The following is a 23,594-nucleotide window of genomic DNA, read 5'->3' on the forward strand; positions in this document are numbered from 1 at the left end:
AATGTTCCAGTTACTTTTAAATGCTTTCAGGCAGTCCACAGATGTTAAAATGTCAAAATTCTACTTAGCTTCTTTCGGGTGTCTGTGCGCTTCGTAGCGCCTCCGGTACGCTTCGTACGAGGTTTTGGACGTACCTTGCAGTTTCTCACGCTTCTCGCGTGAGCACGCGTACTCTGGATGTGAACCGTACGGACCGTACCCTCGTAGGTACGCGTCGTACACGTGCGGTACGCCTCCTGCTGAACCTCACGCTTCTCGCGTGAGCAACGTCCTTTACTTTCAATGGAATACGGTTCGTACTTCTCCGGAACGCTTCGTAGAGCTGCACCGATGGTTGCCGAAGTTCACGCCTCTCGCGTGAATCGCGTAGCGGGTCTAGAGTGCTAGTACGGCCCGAACAAAGCAGCAGACGGGTCGTACTTCAACATGCTCGCACACAGTACCTTAATTCTTGCAGAAGGATGGTCGCAGCAGCTTCAGGGGTCCCTGCAGGAGCGTCCCACGTCGCGTTGTCGTCCCTCCTGGTCAGTGGGCGGCGATGCTTCGTGGGTTGCTTCAGGATGGTCCCAGCCACACGACAGTGCTCAGAGGAAGGGGGGGCTGCTCGGGGGCAATTCCTAGTGCGTTGCAGTGCTCTCGGCTTTCCAGGGGATAACCAGTGCGTCGCAGGTCCTCACTGTGATCTCGGCGGCGCAGGGTCGCAGAGGCTCGGCGTTTGGACGTCCAGGTTCTCCTCTTCACGATGCTTGCTACGGCTCGGGGGGACAGTTGCTTGCTGTGCTAGGGCCAGGCAGGCAGGCCTTTGCGGTGCTTACGATAGTCCCGGTGGCAGACGTCGCGGTGCTTGGAGAGAGAGAGGAGCACACAGGTTCTCTGGGCAATGTTACAGGGTCACCTCCAGCAGCTTCTCTTCTTCTTGGGGGAAAGTAGCGCCCACTGTTCCTGGGGCACAGTTCAGGGGGCAAGTTCACCAGCAAGCCCTTGGAGATTGTTTAAAAGCACAAGTTGAATCAAAGTATTGTCCTCTAGTCTTTTCCTCTCCTTCCAGCAGACAGGCACCCACTGCAGGCCAGTCTCTCAGGCAGAGAGACAGTATTCCTCCTTCAGTTTCTCCAGGTCCTTCTCCTTCAGGCAGAGGTTCGTCTTGGCGCAAACAGGATCTGATTTATTAGGAGCAGGGCGCCTTCTTTTATAGCACAATTCTTTTGTTCTTTGTCGCCAGGGGGCCTGGGCCTGGCTCAGTCCAGTTCTGGAGCACTTTGTTGTGGTGACTCTGCTCTTTCCTTTCAGCAGCAGGGCAGAGACATCAGCCGCTCCACAGGGGGTGGAGCCGGCATTGTGGTGGCAGAGCACAGGTCTATTCAGAGTCAAAGGTGTACTCCTCCCACCCATCCTGGTGTAATCTATCTACCCACCACCTGGCAGCCAGCCTGTCTCCTGGAATTCCCCAGCCCTGCTCCTTTACTGTTATTAGGCAGAACACACACACACACAGCAGAGGCGGACTGAAATGGCCAGGTCAGTAAATACTAACTTTCTAAAAGTAGTATTTACAAACACAGTATATTAAAATAAACTTTACTAAAAGAAGTATTTTATTATTCTGAGTTCAGGCATACTAAACTTGACTTTCTACCATGCTCTATGAGTCCACTGGGATTACAGCGTGTAGTAATTCCAGCAGCCCATTCTAGCCTATGGAGAGCAGGTAGCCTTCAATAGTGAAAAACGAAAATGGCTGTAATTCACTATTAGGACATGCCACACACATCAGGGCATGTCCTACCTTATACCTACAATGCACCCTGCCCTTGGGCCTACCAGAGGGGTGACTAATATGTAGTTAAGTGAAGGTTTGGGGACTGGCAAGTAGGTGCACTTGCGCAATCAGCGCGACAGTACCAGACCGCGCGCAGGTTCTGCAGTGGCAGACCCTAGACACATTTTACTAGGCCGCTTCTGTGGGTGGCACAACCAGTGCTGCAAGCCCACCAGCAGCATTTGTATTTACAAGCCCTGGCACTCCTGGTGCACTTTACTAGGAGCTGATAGTAAACCAAATAAGCCAAACATGGACACCAATCAATGTATACATTTTACCATAGGGAGAGCATATGCACCTTAGCACTGATCAGCAGTGGTAAGGTGCCCAGAGTCATAAAACAGCCAACAACAGGTCAGAAAAAATATAGGAGGAAGGCAAAAAGTTTAGGGATGACCCTGCAAAAAGGGCCAGGTCCAACAGTTAGTCTATATGCAACACAAAAGGGGTTTCTCCTAATTTAATGAGGATATATAAATGTATACATTGAGTATGGACATTCTCATAATAGATATAGTGAGAGAAGACTATCATGTAACACTACCCTTGTGAATTATGTAGTTGGTGCACACAGAGAACGGAGTAAGAATATTGTTTCTAACTGAGAATACACAAATTGTAACAGTGAATACATGATTCATGCAATTACATTTCCGTAGTCCGCAAGATTAACCACTAAACTAAGGAGTAATTTTACAGAAAAAGGCCATTCAAATGAGGACCTTTAGTGGACTAAAATTAAATAATAAAAACAGGACAGGACACTGTGTTTGCAACACACACCCTTGAGTAGAGAGAACAGTCGTGGATACTCTGAATATCCACTCATTTGATAGGACTAAATGACATTGTGGAGTGGAATTGGCTCTAAATAAAATATTGAGTTCGTTTCTAAAGTTTAGCACAAATTTAACTTAAGAAATCATTGCCATATGCTTCCTAAAATAATGTGCACGATAGTAGGATAGAAATAGTTTTGATGGTGGATGGTACTCATTTAGGTCTCGGCACCACCGTGCACTCATGTAGTCTATAAAATTGAAAATTTTCTTTATATTTCTTTTTGATATGAGGATTTTGAAACAGTGTTTCTCAAACGTTTATGCACTTTAAGTATTTCTCCCATTGTCTGACAATGTAGCCTACATGTACCAGAAAGACTGTGCTGAAGTTACTAGTTACGGATTATGACACTACGTGCTTCTCATACATCGACAAACATATCACCAGGGTTGGATTACACTTAAAAACACAAATCCACTGTTATGAAATCACCTTTAAGACATTGAAAGTGAATGCCAGTGCAAGCAGAGGAACTATGGCTCGGGTATGCGTGTGACCAGTATGGGTCTGAAAATTTGCAAAACTTATTGGACACTTACCTCATATTTTTTATATGACGGTGGTGCTGCCTCACACAGCAAACATAGTTGGCTTTTTTGTAACCTTAGGGCCATTTGATACATTTTCACATGGTTTCCAATTAACAAGTGTCAGTGAATGTGTTGACATGTAATTTCATGCAGATTCATTTAGGAGTATTTAGCTCAGATAACTATTACTGGTTAATTTCAGAATTTTGGGCGTATTTTAGGAACCATAACTTCATTTTAATTGTGTTTTAAGGGTGTTTCTAAGGGTTAGGTAAAGGTACATTAATGAATTATGAGGAGAAGATATCATAACTTATCCATAACATAAGTTAACGTTTTTCAGTGAAAAATTTAACTTAAAGGGGAGTTAAGGTTCATGAAGTGTTAAATGCATGACATTTACAAGTTGAGGTTGTAGCTTAACTACCACCCCAGGTATCATTTTGCGACAGTGCAGGTCTCCCCTCCAGCCCTTTAGATCCCACAGGTCTTTGTGATAGATTCGGTCTTTTTGACTCTTGGAGACTCCAACACCCAGATACTAGAGATTACACCTTTTTTCCCATCCCTCACAGTTCTTATTCCAGAATAGACTATTTATTGATCTCCAAACCCCATATTGACCTAATAGATCAGACAGACATTCTGATGAGAATAATCTCTGATCATTCAGCCATTAGGCTCTTCCTTACCGGTGCTAATGTCGTTTCCCCTCGCAAAATTTGGAGGTTCAATGGCGAATCAATCAAAGACTCTGCCTCCAGGGAAGTGATTGAGAAAACCATAATAAACTACTTAGAAGACAACTCAATTGACGATACCTCCCCTTCCAATCACTGGGAGGCGACGGTCTGGGGTGCCCTTATAAACATCCAAGCCAAAATTAATAAGGAACGCAATAAAAACTTGATGGATCTAGAAAAAGATATTAAAACTCTGGCATCTTCCCACATCTCTGACTCGAACACTCAAACTCTTTCCACCCTCTCCAACAAAAAATATGAACATAACAGAATTTTGACCGAAAGAGCAGGTGTATGGATCAACAAACTAAAACACAAACAGAACCGCAAGTGTATTGATTCTCTCACTGATAAATCAAATGTTACCCGCACCAGTCCTCAAAATATTTTGGAAATTCTTATGCAATTTTACCAAGCACTATATAAAGATGATTCGGTCATCTCTGCACCATCCTGCGCAGCCTACTTCAATGACATTCCTCTCCTGGCCATCTCTGATCAAGAGAAGCTGACTCTTAGCTCCCCATTCTTGATTGCCGAACTTGACTCAGCAATAAGTTCCTTGAAACCATGTAAAGCTCCAGGCCCTGATGGCTACTCATTTAACTTCTTTAAAACCTTAGCTCACTTACTCAAACCAACTCGTTTATCCCTATATCAACCCTTTGCTGACTCTTGGACCATCTCGGGCACTACTAGCGAAGCCACCATAGTTGTAATCCCAAAAGGCAGCAAAGACCCAATGCAGGTTAAGAACTATAGACCAATTTCCCTAATTAATCTTACACTAAGATACTTTGTAAGAGACTTGAACCTCTCCTTCCCCGGCTGATTGATCGCTCACAGGTGGATTTCATGAAGTATAGGCTATCCAATCAATCAATCAATCAATCAATCAAGGCATTTATAAAGCGCACTACTCACCCGGAGGGTCTCAAGGCGCTAGGGGAGGGGGGTCTGCTACTGCTCGAACAGCCAGGTCTTGAGCTGCTTCCTGAAGGCGAGGTGGTCCTGGGTCAGGCGGAGGTGGGTCGGGAGGGAGTTCCAAGTCTTGGCGGCGAGGTAGGAGAAGGACCTTCCCCCTGTGGTGGCTCTTCGGATGCGGGGGACGGCGGCGAGGGCATAGCCGGTCGATCGAAGCTGGCGTTTGGGAGCGTAGAAGTTGAGGCGGCTGTTGAGGTATCCTGGGCCTTGGTTGTGTAGGGCTTTGTGTGCGTGGGTGAGGAGACGGAAGGTGATTCTTTTGTTGACCGGGAGCCAGTGCAGGTCTCTCAGGTGTCCGGAGATGTGGTTGCGACGGGGGATGTCCAGGATGAGTCGTGCTGAGGCGTTCTGGATCCGCTGGAGCCTCTTCTGGAGTTTGGCGGTGGTTCCGGCGTAGAGGGAGTTGCGGTAGTCCAGTCAGCTGGTGACGAGGGCCTGGGTGACCGTCTTCCTGGTCTCGGTGGGGATCCACCGGAAGATCTTTCGTAGCATGCGCAGGATGTTGAAGCACGTCGAGGAGACGGCATTGACTTGTCTGGTCATGGAGAGGGAGGAGTCCAGGATGACGCCGAGGTTGCGTGCGTGGTCTGTCGGTTTGGGTGCGCTGCCTAGGGCGGGGGGCCACCAGGAGTCGTCCCAGGCGGAGGGTGAAGATCCAAGAATGAGGACTTCCGTCTTGCCCGAGTTCAGTTTCAGGCGGCTGTTCTTCATCCATACGGCTACCTCTTTCATACCTTCGTGTAGGTTGGCTCTGGCGGTGACGGGGTCGTTGGTGAGGGAGAGGATCAGCTGGGTGTCGTCGGCGTAGGAGATGATGTTGAGGTTGTGCTGGCGTGCGATGGCTGCGAGGGGGCTCATGTAGACGTTGAAGAGGGTAGGGCTGAGCGAGGAGCCTTGAGGAACGCCGCAGATGACTTCGGTGGCTTCTGATCTGAACGGGGGGAGGCGGACTCTCTGTGTCCTTCCGGCGAGGAAGGAGATGATCCACTCCAGTGCCTTCTCCTGGATTCCGACGTTGCTGAGGCGCTGCACTAGGGTACGGTGGCAGACAGTGTTGAAAGCCGTGGAGAGGTCAAGGAGGATGAGGGCCGCTGTTTCTCCGTTGTCGAGCAGGGATCGGATGTCATCGGTGGCTGCGATCAGGGCGGTCTCGGTGCTGTGGGTGGCCCGGAAGCCAGACTGCGAGAGGTCGAGGGATCCGTTCGTCTCGAGGAAGGCGGCCAGCTGCTTGTTGACGGTCTTCTCGGTGACTTTTGCAGGAAACGGGAGCAGTGAGATGGGGCGGTAGTTCTTGAGGTCGGTGGGGTCGGCTGATGGTTTCTTAAGTAGAGCGCTGAGTTCGGCGTGCTTCCAGCTCTCCGGGAAGGTAGCGGTGTTGAAGGAGGTGTTGATGATGTCCCGCAGGTAGGGTGCGTTGACAGTGTCGGCCTTGTTGAAGACGTGGTGAGGGCAGGGGTCGGACGGAGATCCGGAGTGGATGGAGTTCATCGTGCGGACGGTGTCTTCGGTGCTGATCGGGGTCCAGGCGCGGAGGTTGGTGGTGGGGGGCGCTGGTTCGGTCGTGGCGTGCGTCGGTTGAGTGCTGAAGCTGTTGTGTATGTCCGCGATCTTGTTGTGGAAGTATTAGGCGAGGGAGTTGCAGAGATCTTGCGAAGGGGTGATGTCGTTGTTTCCGGCGTTGGGGTTGGAGAGCTCTTTAACGATGTTGAAAAGTTCCTTGCTGTTGTGTGCGTTGTTGTCCAAGCGTTCCTTGAATGCAGTTTTCTTGGTGGCGTGGATCAGTTGGTGGTGTTTCGGGTGGCGAGCTTGAGGGCAATCATGTTGTCCGGTGTTGGGTCTTTGCGCCAGGCTTTCTCGAGGGCTCTGCAGTTCTTCTTGGAGCTCTTGAGTTCGTCGGTGAACCAAGGGGCTTTCTTGCTGCCGGGTCTGCTTCGTGAGGTTGGTGGCCGCTTCACTGGGGTTCGTTGCGCTGGTGGGTGGGTTCATGCTCAGGGAAGTCGCGAGCTGGTCGGCTGTGATCTTGTTCCAGCTTCTGCGTGCAACCTGTTGCTGGTGGTGGTGGATCGTGGTCCTTCTGAAGCTGAAGTGGACGCAGCTGTGGTCCGTCCAGTGGAGTCCGGTGGCGTGGCTGAAGGTGATGTCCTTGCTGGATGAGAAGACGGGGTCGAGTGTGTGTCCGGCGTAGTGGGTGGGGGTGGTCACCAGCTGCTTGAGTTCGAGGTTTGCGAGGTTGTCCAGCAGGGTGGTGGTGTTGCGGTCGTTGTTGTTCTCCAGGTGGAAGTTGAGGTCCCCGAGGAGGATGTAGTCAGCGGAGGGGAGGGCGTGCGGGCTGACGAAGTCGGCGATTTCTTCGCTGAATTGTGTGCGTGGTCCCGGGGGTCTGTAGATGAGGGTGCCTCTGAGGGTCGTCTTTGGGTCGGTGTGGATCTGGAAGTGGAGGTGCTCGGCGGGTGCGAGTGTGTCGTCGGTGTTGGTCGTGATGCGGATGGTGTTCTTGTGGACGATGGCGATGCCTCCTCCAGTCTGGTTGACGCGGTCCCTCCGGATGATCTTGCAGCCGTCTGGGATGACGATGGCGATGTCGGGCGCTGAGGAGGCGTTCATCCAGGTTTCCGTGAGGAAGGCGACGTCTGGGGCTGTGATGTCGAGCAGGTTCCAGAGCTCGACGGCGTGTCTGTGGACGGAGCGGGTGTTGAGCAGGATGCACTTGAGGTGGCTGCTGCTGTTGCGCGTCGTGGTCTTGGTCAGTGCTGGAGTAGTGCAGGTCCGGATGCAGGCGAACTTGCAGGTGTGGCAGCAGAAGGGTCCGTGGGTGCGTCTCGGGGTGGCTCGGTAGCAACCCGGGGTTCGGCCGGCGTTGAGTGCGTGGAGTTCGGTGGCGTCGTAGGTCAGGCGGGTGGGCTGGCGTCTGCGGGGGCCAGGGGGTCTAGCGCTGGGCACGGTCCAGGCGCGGACGGGCTTACCTTTGGCGCACCTTCGGCGCTCAATCGGTGCTCCCGCTGCGCGCGTCCGCTGCGCGGTCGCTGAGGGGGCGTCATAAGAAGGGAGCCGGGAGGGCGGGTCAGCTGGGAGGCGGGAGCTTGGGATCCAATCGGCTGGCGGGGGGGCGGGGCCGCAGGCAGGCAGCGGCGGGAAAGCGAGTGCGGGCTTGGCGGGCGGCCCTGCGGCGGCAGGGGCGCTCGCTGACAGCAAAGGCGAGCTCGCTGACGGCAAGGGCGAGCAGGCAGGTAGGCACAGCAGCAGAAGGCAGGAGGCAGGAGCAGGAGGTACTGGGAGCGTTGGGGTGGCCAGGCCGAGGCGCAGTGGTCACCCAGTGATAATACCCAACTCCTATGTCATGAGAAGAGCCAAATCGTCCCCTACACAAACAGTAGTGATTACCCTCGATGCTGAAAAAGCTTTTGATAGAGTCTCCTGGACCTTTCTCCGTGAGTCCTTACTAAAAACTTTATCTCTGAGAATCTTATACCAAAATGGTCATGGCTCTCTACAGTGGTCCATCAGCTAAAGCGAGGTCTGGGGGCCTACTCTCCTCCGCGTTCAACATAGGGAGAGGTACAAGACAGGGCTCTCCCTTCTCCCCAACCCTTTTCATCCAAATTATAAACTAAATAAAGACAAATCAGAAATACTTGCCCTGAATAATCTGTGCTCCAGAAACCTGTTCGCGTACATAGGCCTAACCTAGCAGCCAAAGTTTATTAAATACTTGGGCCTGGAGTTCAACTCAGATGTATTAGATTCCCTTTGCCACAACGAGAATCTAACGTTGAAAATCGTATCGCTCCTGGAGAGTTGGAACCCCAAATTTATTACATGGTGTGGCAGTATAGAGTCTGTCAAAATGATGACCACCCCCATAATGAACTACCTTGCGAATATGCTTCCATTAGCTCTATCAGATGATTTCCACCAAAAATTTGACAATTATTAAACAAATTTCAATCAAAAAACTTCGCCTTCCTCTTCATCTTGGTGGTGTGCATCTGGCTGGTTTCAGAAACTAACAGACGGCTTTCCTCGCGGGTCAAGGCTCCCTCCGGTTTTCCCAATCGTCAGACTACACCACTTCTTGGTGATCAATTGAGAGGGAGCTACTGGTTGACCTCCACCCTATCTCCCTCCTAACCAGTGCCCCAAAACTCCCTGCCTCTGGAAAATACATTCTTAACACCACCAAAAGAGCCCTCCTGAAAATCCTCAAGTTCCTCGAGGTACCGTAAATCTAATATGATCTCCCTTTGGAATAATCCTAAAATTAGAATCCAAGGCGTTCCAGTCATTTGGCCACATTGGGCCTCTAAGGGTATTCGTTTCTTAAAATATCTCATATCTCCACAGTTCCCAGCCTCTTTCAAAGGATTGTGATCTCACTTTGGCCTACAGGACTTCTATCTATATGACTATTCAAACTTAAAGTCAGTCTTTCCAAACTTAATCGCCATCCCAGTATGCCCTCTCTTCCCAAAGTCATTTTGACCTTTAATAAGTCTGGGCACTTAGCTTCCAAGTTCTATCGCTTCTTGAAACTGAAATCTGATAACCTAATCTTGTGCACTCAGGCAAAATGGGACCCCTCTGAGACTCTCACTCCGGAAACCTGGAACCTAATATGGAAGTCAGTAGTCTCTCACAAAATCTCTCCCTCTCTCTCCCAGGTGACATTCTGGCTACTGCACAGATTTTTCTGGACTCTGTACCGTCTCCACAAGCTATCCCTCAGAGATAATCCATTGTGCTGGAATTGTAATAACTTGACTGGTGACCTCCCCCACCTCCTCTTCTACTGCAGGGCAGAAACTCCGTTCTGGGACTTGGTATTCAACTTCATTCACACCCTATGTGGGTCCAACTAGAAAAGAACTTTCTATCCCTGGTCCAAGGATTCCTGGACCCAAAAATCAACTCCTGTATTGATAGCCTCTTGATTGATAATTCACTTAACAGCTGCATGCAAAACAGTACTCGCTAACTGGAAAAACACAGCAGCTACCTCTTTCCGATCTTGGTTAAACTGGGCATCCTTCTTGAGAGGTGCGGACAACATCGCCCTCCGAAACTCTCCATGGATAGTCAGCAATTCCTCTGTCTGCACAGCCCTCATCAACTACTTTGCCTCCACCAAATGTCCTTAAAGACCTATTGTGCGAGTAGCTGGATCTATTCCTTGTTGCCTATCGCCTCAGGTATGTCTTTGCCCTGAGTAGGCCTTCTATCTGCACCACAATTCTGGCTGACACTATTTTCCTTGCCTCATGTTATACTATTCACTGCAAGATACATGACACCATGTACCATGTATTCTGTGTGTGCTGAGCCTCTCTATACATAGCTTCTCACTCAATTGCCTACTGGTACCAGATTAATTTTTTTATTATGATTTATACATTTTTTTGTTGGGTGCAGGACTTTTATACTGTTCTGATTTGATGCGACCCGCCTTAGTTTTATTATATGTTCATGATTTCCTATGTTAACCAACTATACCGGTTCCTCTGTACCAGGTCGGGCTCTTCAATATGCACTTTTTTGTATTCCTTTGCTGTTTCTCCCTCCTCTGTTCATTTACCTTTAAAAATGCTCAATTAAAATCTTTTTTTTTTTTTTTTTTAATTAAAACCATTGATGCACATTAATGAAACGGATTTTGTATATGCATTTGTTTGAAGATGCACAACCTATTTTCCATTGCTTTATAGTACTTTCTGTCTTATCTTCTTCATCTTCCATACCAAGCTTCAGGATGACACATTCAGCTACCTTCTTTACATATAATAGATGATTCAACTAGAGGTGCCATAATTATTTCCCCCATGGCATGCGAGTCGAACACAGCACAAAGATCCTTTATAAGGCATCTTTTTGAGAACATTCTTATGGTTTTATATCCTTTGGAGTGCTTAGCATAGGGTTGACCTTTGGGGCCTGGGTGACCCAATGCCTTGGGGCCAAAACATATATATCAAGAGAATTACAGCAATTATGTAAGAATCTAGGTGCTATCCATTGCATAGATGTGTTTAGGCTTTTAAAACATGACACCAGCATGCATATAGTATTTGCTACCTCACGATTTCTTGCTGCAATGTGGTGGGCTCGTCTGCAATTTTTAAAACCTTAATGAAATGTATTTTTATCTGTGGTCATTGACAAATTGCGAAAGATCTTCTCTTTTATCAATGTATTTTACTCTTTTAAATATTTCTGCCAAAATCTTTTTTTTAATTGTTGACATGAAATGCTGTCTTTTATGGTTTCATAACTGAAATAAAGAATTTCTACTACTATATATATCAAGGGGGTGGGGGGGGGGGGCTGCAGCACTCTCTGTGACCCTTAATTGGCCTTGGAGACCCCATCCCCCTGCTTTTACCCTTGCATACTAAATCACTCATGACATTCTCATTGACTACATTTAGAACATCCCATATCACATCTGAAGTGCCATCATTGTTAACAATACTGTGCATGGCGGGGGCCAAGTTATAATTACTCTAGGGCACAAGTTATTGTTACTCTAGGGCACAAGTTATTGTTACTTGAGTTAACTATAACTGATGAATTTCAGTGGTTTCAAATGGTATGTTTTACGTAACATTTTAACCTAACTATAACATCCCTTTTAGCTTTGTGTTTTTTTCAGGAAATTTCTATGTTTTGAGAAAAAAAATTAAGTTAGATATTTTTGCAACTCCTGACTGTCACTATAACCTTTGTTTTTTTCAGTGACTTTCTAGTTTTTTTTTAAACCTAAAGTAATGTCCATCTCAATACATAGTGGGGACTGTTGGACGCAGGGCCTGGCATTGTTGTTCTGTCCTCGCCAAAGCTTGCTGCCACTGTCCCCTCCTCCTTACCATCCATTGTCCTAGTCCATGCTCCTTCCCGCTCTTTCCAGGTCTGTTTAGCCGTTATTTTGCCACTGCACTTCCTGCCTGCCCTGCACATTTATCTCACTGCCTATACCCACCTCTTCCCTGCCCTTAGTTGTCCAAATCTATAAACCTGCCCCCCACCCTACCATGCATGGCCCAATGTGCTGTTTCTGTCCGCTCACCCTGCCCTCCGTTGCCTGAGACTATGCCCTGTCACTGCTCTCCTGCTTAGCCTCTGTGCTTAGCGGGCTGGCCCTACCCAAATTCCCTGTGCCTTCTGATGTCTGTGTGCATGCCCCTAGTCCCTCCCTTTTGCCTGCCATGTTCCATGGAGCTGCCACTGCTCCTCCTGTCTACTCTGAGTATTCTGTTGAACTGCCCTGCCTTCTATGGTCTGAGTTCCATGCCCCTATACCCTCCCTCCCTTCATGTTCCATTTTGCCGCAGCTCCCTTTTGCCCTTGATGCTCTGTTGTGTTGCAAATGCTCCTCCTTCATGCCCTGTGTGGTCTGTTATGAAGCCCCTTCCCCTGCCTTCTGTTTTCTGTGTCCAGCCCCGCCCCTTCTGCCCTCAATGGTCCTTTGTACATGTCTCTGTCCCCTCCCTCTTGCCCTCCATGGCCGTTGTGCTACCACTAACCTTCCCACCTGCCATGCACTGTCTTTGGTTCTGTCACTACCACCTGCCCTGTGTGGTCTCTAGCTACTACCGACCTCCTCATACCTTCCATCTGTTAAATAATGTACTCCCTGATAGGCTCCCTGTTGTCCTCCATTGTGTGTTGTGTTTCCAGTGCTCGTCCTGCCTGCCTTGTATGGTCAGCTTGCTGCTCCCACCCTGCCCTCTTACCCACTGCTGCCCATGTGTGGGCCCGTTGCCCCCCTCCTGCCTTCCATGGTCCATTTTGCTGCAACTGGCCCCCCTGCCTGTCCTGTATCGTCAGCTTACTGCCCTTTTCTCCTTCCCCATCGCATGGCCCTATCCACTCCCTATTGTTTTCATTGATCAGATGTGCTGCACTGCCCTCCCGCTTGCCCTGTGTGGTGTATTGTGCTACCACAATCCCTGGTGCTTGCCTTTAAGGTTTGGTGCCCCTTCCCCGTCCCTCCTTCCGTCTATTGTCTGAACCCATCTCCCTCTCCCATTCACCCTGCCCTTCATGGTCCATTGATCCATACAAGCCAACACTTTGTACTTAGTAGGAGAGACATTTTGAAAAGACAAACGAGGGAATTGATTTTCCCAATTGACTTACATTCAAAAAGAGGAGATTTTAGGTGAGAGACATCCAAAATAAAGCCCTTTTGGGCATACAGAAATCGGAAGTCTCCTGGCTGAATCAAGTCTGTCGGCATGTATGGTTGTACTCCCACTACTCCTCCTTTCTGACCTCAATGGTCCATTGTGTTGCCACAGCTTCTCCAGCCTGCCAAGAAGGTTCAACTTGCTGCCTCTGCTCCTCCTCCCTGTCCTCTATTGTAAGAGTATGTGCCCCTAACCTCTGTTTCTCCATTGTGTTCTAATGAACAACTAGATTGCTAACATTCTGTGTTTATTACAAAAGTTGGCACATCTGAAGTTATCTTGATGGAATCAAAACTGTAAAACCTAGAGCATTTCCTTTAAAAATTATCAAATGAAGGGGTCTTTTCCCATAGAAATGATGGTTAGTGCTCTAAAAAACTAAAATGAAGGCACATTTCCTGAGTTTTCAAATACCGACAAAGCTCTTATAAATTATTCACTATCTTTATGATTTCTTTATGCAGTTGATCACTTGATTATTTGTTGCACTTAGGGGAGAGGATGTAGTGTTACAGCCAGAGCTGCTGACTTTTTAAATTGGAAACCAGGTTCTAGTTTCTGCTTCGAGTTTGAGCGTCTGCTCTACATCCTGTGATTCTGGGCCAATCACATACTCTCCCCGTGCCTAAAACCAAAATGAATGGGTTCTCGTGTTATGCACTCCAGTACCTTTGGGTCATGTCCGTGCTTTATAAAAAAAAACAATATTAAGCATTTGCACACTTCTGTCATTGGGCTTTACTTTGGCTATGTTTGGATGGTATTGGGGCTGCATTTGGGCTTTTTTTTCTTTGGTGGTCATCTTAGGAGACCTTTTTGTTATGAAGCTCCCTAATGTCCTCATTTACTGCAGTATCGGCAATAGAAAATGCTTTCAGTTTTCCTCTCTGATTCCATCAAGATGGCACTCAGATGTGCCACACTTGTCATAAATTCAGAATGCTAGCACATTAATTGCTCATTAGAACACTATGGTTAAAGCTGCAGTTCATAACCAGGGGATTAACTGGCAGTCTGCTTCTAGTGTTGAAAGTGCATGTTTCAGTCTGCATGTCGGAGTGTCTTAATTAAATAGATGAGGAAGATATTTGAGAACTCATTTAAAATGTGTAACAATTTTGCTTTCTACAGCATCAACCATAATTTCTATAACAAATGGAAACCCCATTTTGTTCCTTTCTAAATGAAATGTTTTAAATTTTAACGGTTTGATTTATTCAAGATGGCTTTAGGACTGCCACACTTTTGTCATAAGTAAGACTGTTAGCGCTTTAGTTGTTCTTTAGAACACTCTGGGAGGCTGCAGTAGAACACGGAAGAATCAACTGCCAGGCTGCTACTGTTGGAAGTACACGTTTTTACTGAGAATGTCAGACTTTACTCTCACATAGCTGAGAAAGGTAGTGTAAATTTACAGGAAATATGCTCTCATTTTAGCCTCTGGAGCACCTGCCATAACCTCTATGGGAAAATCATTAGAGAAAACAGCTTTCTCTTGAAAATGATTATGAAATCCCAGCAGGGAGTCAGCATTTTTCACTGGGTAAAATCAACTTGGAACACACCAAAATTCTTAAAATCAGTATGGTACCACCAAAAAATGATTTATATAGTAACTAAAATCTGTTATCACCCTTCCTTTTTGTGACCCTAAAGAACAGCCATTCACTACAATATATTTCAATGAGGACCATGTCCCAGACTCCTTGTAGTGGTGCCACATGACGTCCATGTCGTGGCCTGCCAATAAAGGAGGGGTCAGTTTGCTCCCCCCACCCCACACACTAGCTCTTGCATATTTTTCTTAATTCATTTCCAGGACATAAGGACCATGTTCCTGAGTCTTGTAATAACTACCAAAACATGTTGATCAGGTTGTCACTGATTAATCAGGATTGACTAGTCTCCTTTAAATTGTTCAATCAGAACATAGCTGAATACCAACTGTCCAGATAAATAAATACAAAATGTAACCCTCTTTTTTTTTTAAACTAATGAACGGATTTACACCAAATAACAAACAGTACAGTCTATGGATCAAGACCTAGCTTCCTGCCAAATTTGGTTAATTATGTTCAGCAGTTTTTACTGTAGCTTTGTGTAAAGAAGGCTATGGAAAAAGTACAGAGATTTTGCCTTTTGGGATCCCTCTTTTTTCTTGCCCCCCCCCCCCCCCCAACCCCTTGACAAATCACCCTAAAACTTTCCAGGGAGGAACTGAAGGGGATGAACTTTCGTTTCTGAAAACTATGTGAAGATTCGTCAAATGGGGCCAAAGCTAATAGCAAACCAAAAAACGCTCTCTCTCTGTGGAAAACGGACCTAAATAAAACCACATAGTGGCAACTGCCAATAGGTAAGATATGTATGTGTATATCAGCTCCCGCCAAGTAAAAGCAAACAGTTATGTCCCGGGGTGGGCAACCCGGGACATAGCAGAAGTCGGCCCTGGGGGGTGGCTATCCCCAGGACCATATATGTTGTTCACAGGCCAGCTCCGGGGAGGTGGTGGTCCCCGAAGCCATATATGGCCTGGCCTCCCACTTCAAAATAGTTTTTGGGCCCTGAGGAAGCGATGGTCCCAGGGGCACGGGGGTCTGGGCGTTCCTTATATTATTTAATGTGTTTTTGCCCCAGGGTGGGGGTGGTCCCTGGGGCCAGGGGGGTCCGTGCAACCCCCGCGCTGTTATTGTAATAGCCTCAGGGAGGTGGTGGTCCCCGTGGCTCAAAGAGCCTCAGGAGGAGGGGAGCCATGCACCCCCTTCCTATTTTAATAAAATTCCCCCGGGACCAGGCCCACCCAGGAGCCCTTTTGAAAACAACCCATGCTTGTTTTTTTAAATTTTATTTTTTGCTGCAAATTTTGCGATATTGCGACAAACTTTTTTTTTAAAAAAAAAATCTTTTTTGGCCTGGCACGTTTTTTGTGTGCGTTTGTTCTGTTGAACTCGGCTAAAGCCGAGTCCCAACATAGGTGGCAACACTTCCTGGTTGAAGTGTAGGCAGTCAATCAGAGCTCTGCAGATCTCTGCACAAGGTTGTCATTATACACGAAGACTTTTGCGATCGTAGATAAACAAATTTTGATTTTCCCTAAATTTCTCAACTACTACTGAACGGATTTACAACAGACAACAGAAAGCACAATCTGCTGACCAAAAGCTAGCTTTCTGCCAAATTAGCAGAAATGCCTGCAGCCCTGCGGTTCAGGCTGCAGACACTTCTAAAGAGTCTATGGGAATTAACTTAAGAAACACACTTTTTGCCCCCCGCCTCCTTTTTCTCAGCCCCCGCTTGACGGATCACCCTGAAACTTTCCATGCACAACAAGAGTCACTGGCACGCTTTTTTGGGGGAAATTTTGTGAAGACTCATCAAATGACGTCAAAGATATAGGCAAATCAAAAACCACTTTTCCTATGGAAACATGGTCCTAACTATAACTACCTGCTGTAGGACATATATATCAGATCACGAGACACGTCATGTGATCAAGCTCGCCTGAAGCGTGTCATGGCAGGCATTATGCCTGTTTATTGTGTGGATATTATGTCACAATAAATTCTTCACTGCTTTTTGAACATTTTCCAAGCCTCTTTGGATTGATTTTGGAGCGCACTGAGGTCCGTGCCTGGGTATCCTGTTGGAGAGTGTCAGGCCAGGATTTGGAGATATATATATATATATATATATATATATATATATATATATATATATATATATATATATATATATATATATATATATATATATTCACTGAAAAAACCATAGGTTTCACACATGTTATAGTTAGCTGGACATTTCACTCGTAAAAAACCAATGAAATTCCCCCGTTATAGTTAGTGCAGGCAACTATAACTCACGCGACCGCAATCCGATATTACATCACTGTATTTAGACACCTATTTACCCATGTCTTCTTCCATTAATCTTTAGCTATACATATATTACAAATATTTATTTTTCATAAAGACACATATGTCATCAGTGATGTAATATCGGATTGCGGTCGCGTGAGTTATAGTTGCCTGCACTAACTATAACGGGGGAATTTCATTGGTTTTTTACGAGTGAAATGTCCAGCTAACTACAACATGTGTGAAACCTATGGTTTTTTCAGTGAATTTGCAAGGTTTTTTAAATGCTAATTCCGAACTATAACGTGTGTGAAACCTATGGTTTTTTCAGTGAATTTGTACGGTTTTTTAAATGCAATTTTTTTTTTGAGATTTTTGGTAAACCTATGTATAAAATAATATATGTACTATATCCTGCATTATGGAATGGTTAATTTTTTTTTTAATGCATTTTTTTCCGTGCGCGTACGGTAAGCTGACGCTACGCGCTCCGTACGTCATAAGTACGGTGCGCTTACGTGATACGATGCGCGTACGGTAAGCTGACGCTACGCGCTCCGTACGTCATAAGTACAGCACGCTTACGTGATACGTACGTGACGTACGCGTACACGCGGAAGCAACGTCGTGGTTACGCAGGGGCGTGTAATGCGCATGTGCGAGTGCGTCTTCCGTACGCGCTCCGTAAGCGCTCCGTAAGCGTCACGTTCGCGCATGCGTACTTGTTTCCGAGCGCGTACCGTAAGCTTACGGAGCGCGCACGGTAGGTCATGTGATCCACAAAGAACACTTTTCATTGGTTGAAACTACTTTCAGTTCCAGAAACTTCCCACACCACACCCATTCCCCTCATTACTGCTTGAGATCCCCTAGGAGAAGGAGCTGAATTGACATTGAGATACAATGGCAGAACAGCAGACCTCTTCTGAGAGTGAGGCTAGCGGCACCACCATCATCCAGAGAAGGAGGAAACAAAAGAATTCTTTTGTATGGGAGTATTTTACTTTTCCAGAGGGGGAGAAAAAGGTCAATGCTCCATTGGTCACTTGCACACTTTGTGACCGTGTTTTATCTAGAGGAAATCCAAGGAAGAAGTATTCCTTTGGAAATCACTCTATGATGAGACACCTTAGGGATAGACATCCCAGGACCTTTGCTCGACATACTGGAGAAAACTCTTCAGTAAGTCACCAGAGCCCAACCTCAGAAGCTCAGCCGAGTACATCATCGGCAGCTCAGCTGAGCCCTTCCTCTGAGGTGGGAGCATCACCTTCTTCTGCTCCTCTGGATGTTAACCCTCGATTTGGGAGGGTTGCAATGAGGTGTACAACGTGTTGTGGTCTTATTGTTTTTGGGGAGACCAGTGTTTCCCTTATTAACAATAAGATAGACCAGCACGTTTGTAGACGCTCATAATATTCCCATTCTTTCTTTCCTCCATCCCTGTATGAACCCAACGGCTCTTTTAAGAGCCAACCTTACCTCACAATTTTTTTTATTTTTTTTTAAGCTTTCCTTTTTGAAAAAATTTTTTTGCCGTGCGCGCACGGTACGCGTAATTCCCCGAAGTTCGCGGAATTTCTCCGTTTACGCCGTGCGCGTACGCTACGTGCATTCGGCGATATTTCGAAAAAAAATTAAAATTAATTTTTGCCCTTGGGGGTCCTTCTGGGATCCCCTGACAAAGGCTAGGGGGTCAGGAACTGTCCAGCCTGCCCCCATTTCACGTTATCCACCTTTGTTTTTCACCCCCTCAGACTGCGAGAGACAAAATGGCGGCCGACACTTCCTGGTTTCGACCGATTCGAATGTTTACTGAGATCTAACAACCAATCAGAATCGCGCTCGCGCACGGCAGCGTGCGCGTACGGTAAGCTTACGGTACGCGTTCGGAGCGCGCCCATAGATATATATATTGATTTAAATGCTATTTTCTCAGGAAATACTGAACAGATTTACACAAGACCTTCAAAAGGCACATCCCTGACCTGAGGGCTACCTCTCTGCCAAATTTCAACTAATTCTGTTCAGCTGTTCGGGCTGTAGCTTGGACTAAAGGTCCTATGGAAAAATGCATGGGGAAAACGCGTTTTGGGACCCCCCCTTTTTCTCAGCCCCCGCTTGACGAATCCCCCCGAGACTTTCAGGGTAGGAGCGGAGCGGAGCGGAGCGCCCCACCTATTTTGAGAATTTCGCGAGGATTCGTCAATCGGCGCCAAAGGGATTCCAAATAGAATGTTGCGGATTTCCTATGGAAACACGGTCCTAACTATAACTATCTACTGGCGAGTAGATAGTTATAGTTAGGACCATGTTTCCATAGGAAATCCGCAACATTCTATTTGGAATAACTTTGGCGCCGGTTGACGAATCCTCGCGAAATTTTCAAAATAGGTGGGGCGCTCCGCTCCCCTCCTACCCTGAAAGTCTCGGGGGGGATTCGTCAAGCGGGGGCGGAGAAAAAAGGGGGGTCCCAAAACGCGTTTTCCCCATGCAATTTTCCATAGGGACCTTTAGTCCAAGGTACAGCCCGAACGGCTGAACAGAATTACTTGAAATTTGGCAGAGAGGTAGTCCTCAGCTCAGGGAAGTGCCTTTTGCAGGTCTGGTGTCAATCTGTTCAGTAGTTCCTGAGAAAATCAAAAGTAAAATCATCTATATATGTGGGCGGAGCCTAACCACACATCTCATCCTGAGATCTGATTGGCTGTTAGCACTTCATCCAAGAAGTGTTGGCAGCCATCTTGGGACCAATATACATGATAGCACCTCATTAAAAAGCATTGCAGTTAATAGAAGGTTTTAAGACTTTAGTTACATTATAAATCATTTGTTGATGGTACCATACTCATTTTAGGAATTGTGGTATGTTCTAAGGTGATTTCACCATGTGAAAAAGCCTTCTGCTGGGATATCATGATTGAGAGAAAAATATGTTCTCATGCTTTTCCCACAGAGGTTTGGAAGGTGATCTATAAGCTAAACTGAGAGCTTATTTTCTGTAAATTCACATTATCTTTCTCAGTCATGTGAGAATGAAGTTTGACATTCTCAGTAAAACATGTACATCCAACAAGGGCAGAGACTGTCAGTTGATTCCTTTGTGTTCTACTGCAGCTTCCCAGAGTGTTCCAAAGAACAACTAGAGCGCTAACAGTCCTACTTATGATAAACGTATGGCACACCTGAAGCCATCTTGCTTGGATTAAAGTGGTAACTCTTAAAACATTTAATTTAAAAAGGAACAAAATGAGGGGGTTCATTTTTCCATAACAAGTATGATTAGTGCTGCAGAAAGAAAAACTAGGGCACAATTTGACTTCTGAAATCCTCTTTTATTTCATTAAAAAATTCTGACATGCAGACTGAAACATGCACTTTCAATACCAGCAGCAGTTTTCCCTGGTGAGCAGTAGCTTTACTACAGTGATCTAATGAGCAAAAAGAGTGCTAACATTCTGAATTTATGGCAAATGTGTGACACATCTGAATGCCTTCTTGATGGAATCAAAGTAAAAAACTGAAAGTATTTCCTACTGAGGAGACTGCAGTAAATGAGGAAATTAGGAAACTTCATAACAAATAAGTCTCCCAAGATGGCCACCAGAGACAAAAGAGCCCAAATGTAGCCCAAATATCACCCAGATGTAGCCCAAGTATAGCCCAATGACAGAATGTCCCAGATTGTTCTTAAAAACAACTAGAGCGCTTACTGTCTTCATTATGACAAAAGTATGGCACACCTGAAGCCATCTTGATTGGAATAAACTGGTAACACTTAAAACATTTAATTTCAAAAAGGAACACAATGAGGGGGTTCATTTTGCCATAGAAATTATGATTAATGCTGAAGAAAGAAAATGAGGGCACATTTTGAGTGACTTCTCAAATCCTCTTCTATTTCATTAAAAAATTCTGACATGCAGACTGAAACATGCACTTTTAATACCAGGAGCAGACTTCCATGGTGAACAATAGTTTTACTACAGTGATCTAATGAGCAACTAGAGTGCTAACTTTCAGAATTTATGGCAAATGTGTGACATATCTGAACACCTTCATGATGGAATCCAAGTAAAAAACTGAAAGCATTTCCTACTGAGGAGACTGCAGTACATGAGGAAATTAGGAAACTTCATAACAAATAAATCTCCCAAGATGGCCACCGGAGACAAAAGAGCCCAAACGTAGCCCAAAATCACCCTGATGTAGCCCAAATATAGCCCAATGACAGAAGTGTGCAAAACACTTTTTATTTTGTGTTTTTGCAGTGTTATATAGTGCAGACTTGTCAGGTATTGGAGTGCTTTACATGAGCATTGGTTACATCACACAAGAACAAATTCATTTTGGTTGTAGACATGGGGAGACTAAGTGATTTTACCAAAATCACAGAATGTCGAGCTGAAGCAGAAACTCCAACCTGGTTCCCCAGTTGCAAAGTCTGCAGTTCTGGAAGTAACACCACATCCTCTCCCCTAAGTGCAACATTTAATCAAGTGGTCAATGGGATAAAAAAACATAAAGATAACAAATAATTTAAAAGTGCTTTGTCGCTATTTGAAAACTCAGAAAATATGTCCTTATTTTAGTCTTTTAGAGCATTAACCATAATGTTGATGCCAATAAGACCCTCTCATATATGTAATTTCTAAAGGAAATGCTCTAGGTATTACAGTTTTGATTACATCAAGATGACGTCAGGCGTTCCACACTTTTGTAATAAATATAGAATGTTAGCAATCTAGTTGTTCATTAGGATACTGTTGAGAGGCAGAGGACAGGGGCACGGACTCTGAAAATTGAAGGCAGGTAGGAGGGTGCAAAGGCAACAATTTAACCACACTGAGCAGGCAGGAAGGGCCGTGGCAGCACAACAGACTATGGAGGGCAGTGGAAAGGAGGGGCAGGGGCAACAAACCAACAATACAGGACTTGCAAGAGAGGCTGTGGCAATGTAATAGACCATTGTGGGCAGAAGGAAGAGGCAATGGTAGTACAACCATACATGCCAACAGACCCGATTCAGCCAGGAAAGGTCCAATGTTTTTAAGCTCAAATGGGCTTTATTTGATCTGTCTCCTGTCTACAATCTCCTCTTTTTCAATGTAACTCAAAGGGGAAAATCAATACCACAGTTTTTTTTCAAAATCTCCCTCTTACCAAGTTCAAAATGTTCGCAAGTATGGTACATTGGATCATGGAAGGAAATGGGGTAGGGACATGGACTTGGATAACAGAGGACAGGAGGGACATGGAGAGGTGCACCAAACTGACCCTGCAGGGCAGGCTTTAGGGTTTGCAGCAGCACAATACACCACACAGGGCATGCGGGACGGGAGTGCAGCACAACAATCCATAGAAAGCAAGAGGGAGGGGACAGGACCATGCACATGGACAACAGAGAACAGAGGGGCAAGAGGCAATGGTAGCTAGCTGACCATAATGGACAGACAGGAGAGAAAGCTGCAGCATAACAGACCATAAAGGGCAGGAGGGACGGATCAGGGGCATTACAATGGAACAGACAAGCCAGGAGGGAGGGAGTAGGGGTCTGCACATGTAAACAGAGGGCTGGGGGCAAGGGGGCAGGGCAGGAGCAGCAAGATAGCCATGGAGGTCAGGCAGGATGGGCACTAGAAGCAAGACACACCATGAAGAGCAACAGTGAGACTGTGATGGCATACACACAGACCATGGAGGGAAGGTGGGAGGGGGTCAGGGGCAGCTAACTGACCACACAGGGAAGGTGGGAGGGGCCATGGCAGCACAGAAGACCATGCATGGCAAGTGGGAGGGTTAGTGGCAGCACAATGGCTATGATGGGCAAGAAGGAGGGTGCAGGGGCATGCACAAAGGACCATGGAGGATAGAAGGGAGGGTCAGGACCTGGCCACAGACAAGAAAGTTCAGGGGAAGGGGCCTCACAACAGACCGCACGGGGCAGGCAGGAGGAGCAGTTGCAGCACAACAGACCAGGGAGGGCAGAAGGGTGTGGCAGTACAATGGACCATGTAGGACAGGAGGAAGAGGATAGGGGCATGGCATGTGGACAGGCAGGGTGGAAGTGGCAGGGACAGGTTACAGTCATCTGACAATGCTAGGCAGGTGGGAGGGGAGTGGCAGCTCAACAGAACACTCAGAGTAGATAGGAGTGGCAGGTCCATGGAACATGGTGGGCAAAAAGGATGGAGCAGGGGCATGCACAAAGACATCGGAGGGCAGGGGGAAGGAGAATAGGGGCAGCAAGCTAAGCACAGAGTTTAAGCAGGAGGTCAATGATGGGGCATATAATTGGGCAATGGAGGGCAGGAGGAGGGGACTGGTACATCATACTAAATTGAGGGCAGTGGCAGCACATCAGACCATGCATGGCAGGAGGGAGGAGGCTAGTCCATGGATTCACACAACAGAGGATAGGGAGGAGGGGGATGGGGCAGCAAGCTAACTGTTCAGAGAAGGCGGGTATTAGGAACTTTATTGTTTTTAAAACGTGTGTCTGTGCGAACTACTTAAAATATGAACAAGTATGCAGCATAATCTCACTTTTATTCAGGAAGAAGAGGACGTTTGTGACTGTGACTCCGGGCTCACTTGGCAGAAACACCCCCTGACCCTCCACCCCCTATCGCAAA

The 23,594-nt window shown here is 46.6% G+C and overlaps 1 pseudogene across 1 annotated transcript in view; it reads left to right on the forward strand.

Annotated features, from left to right (window-relative positions):
- Positions 1-23,594, forward strand: part of LOC146870136 (complement component receptor 1-like protein) — a 796,036-nt pseudogene that overhangs the window by 469,441 nt on the left and 303,001 nt on the right. The window lies entirely within an intron of this gene.

This window comes from Triturus cristatus, chromosome 1_1, assembly GCF_964204655.1.
Source record: "Triturus cristatus chromosome 1_1, aTriCri1.1, whole genome shotgun sequence".
In the NCBI taxonomy this organism is placed as follows: domain Eukaryota; kingdom Metazoa; phylum Chordata; class Amphibia; order Caudata; family Salamandridae; genus Triturus; species Triturus cristatus.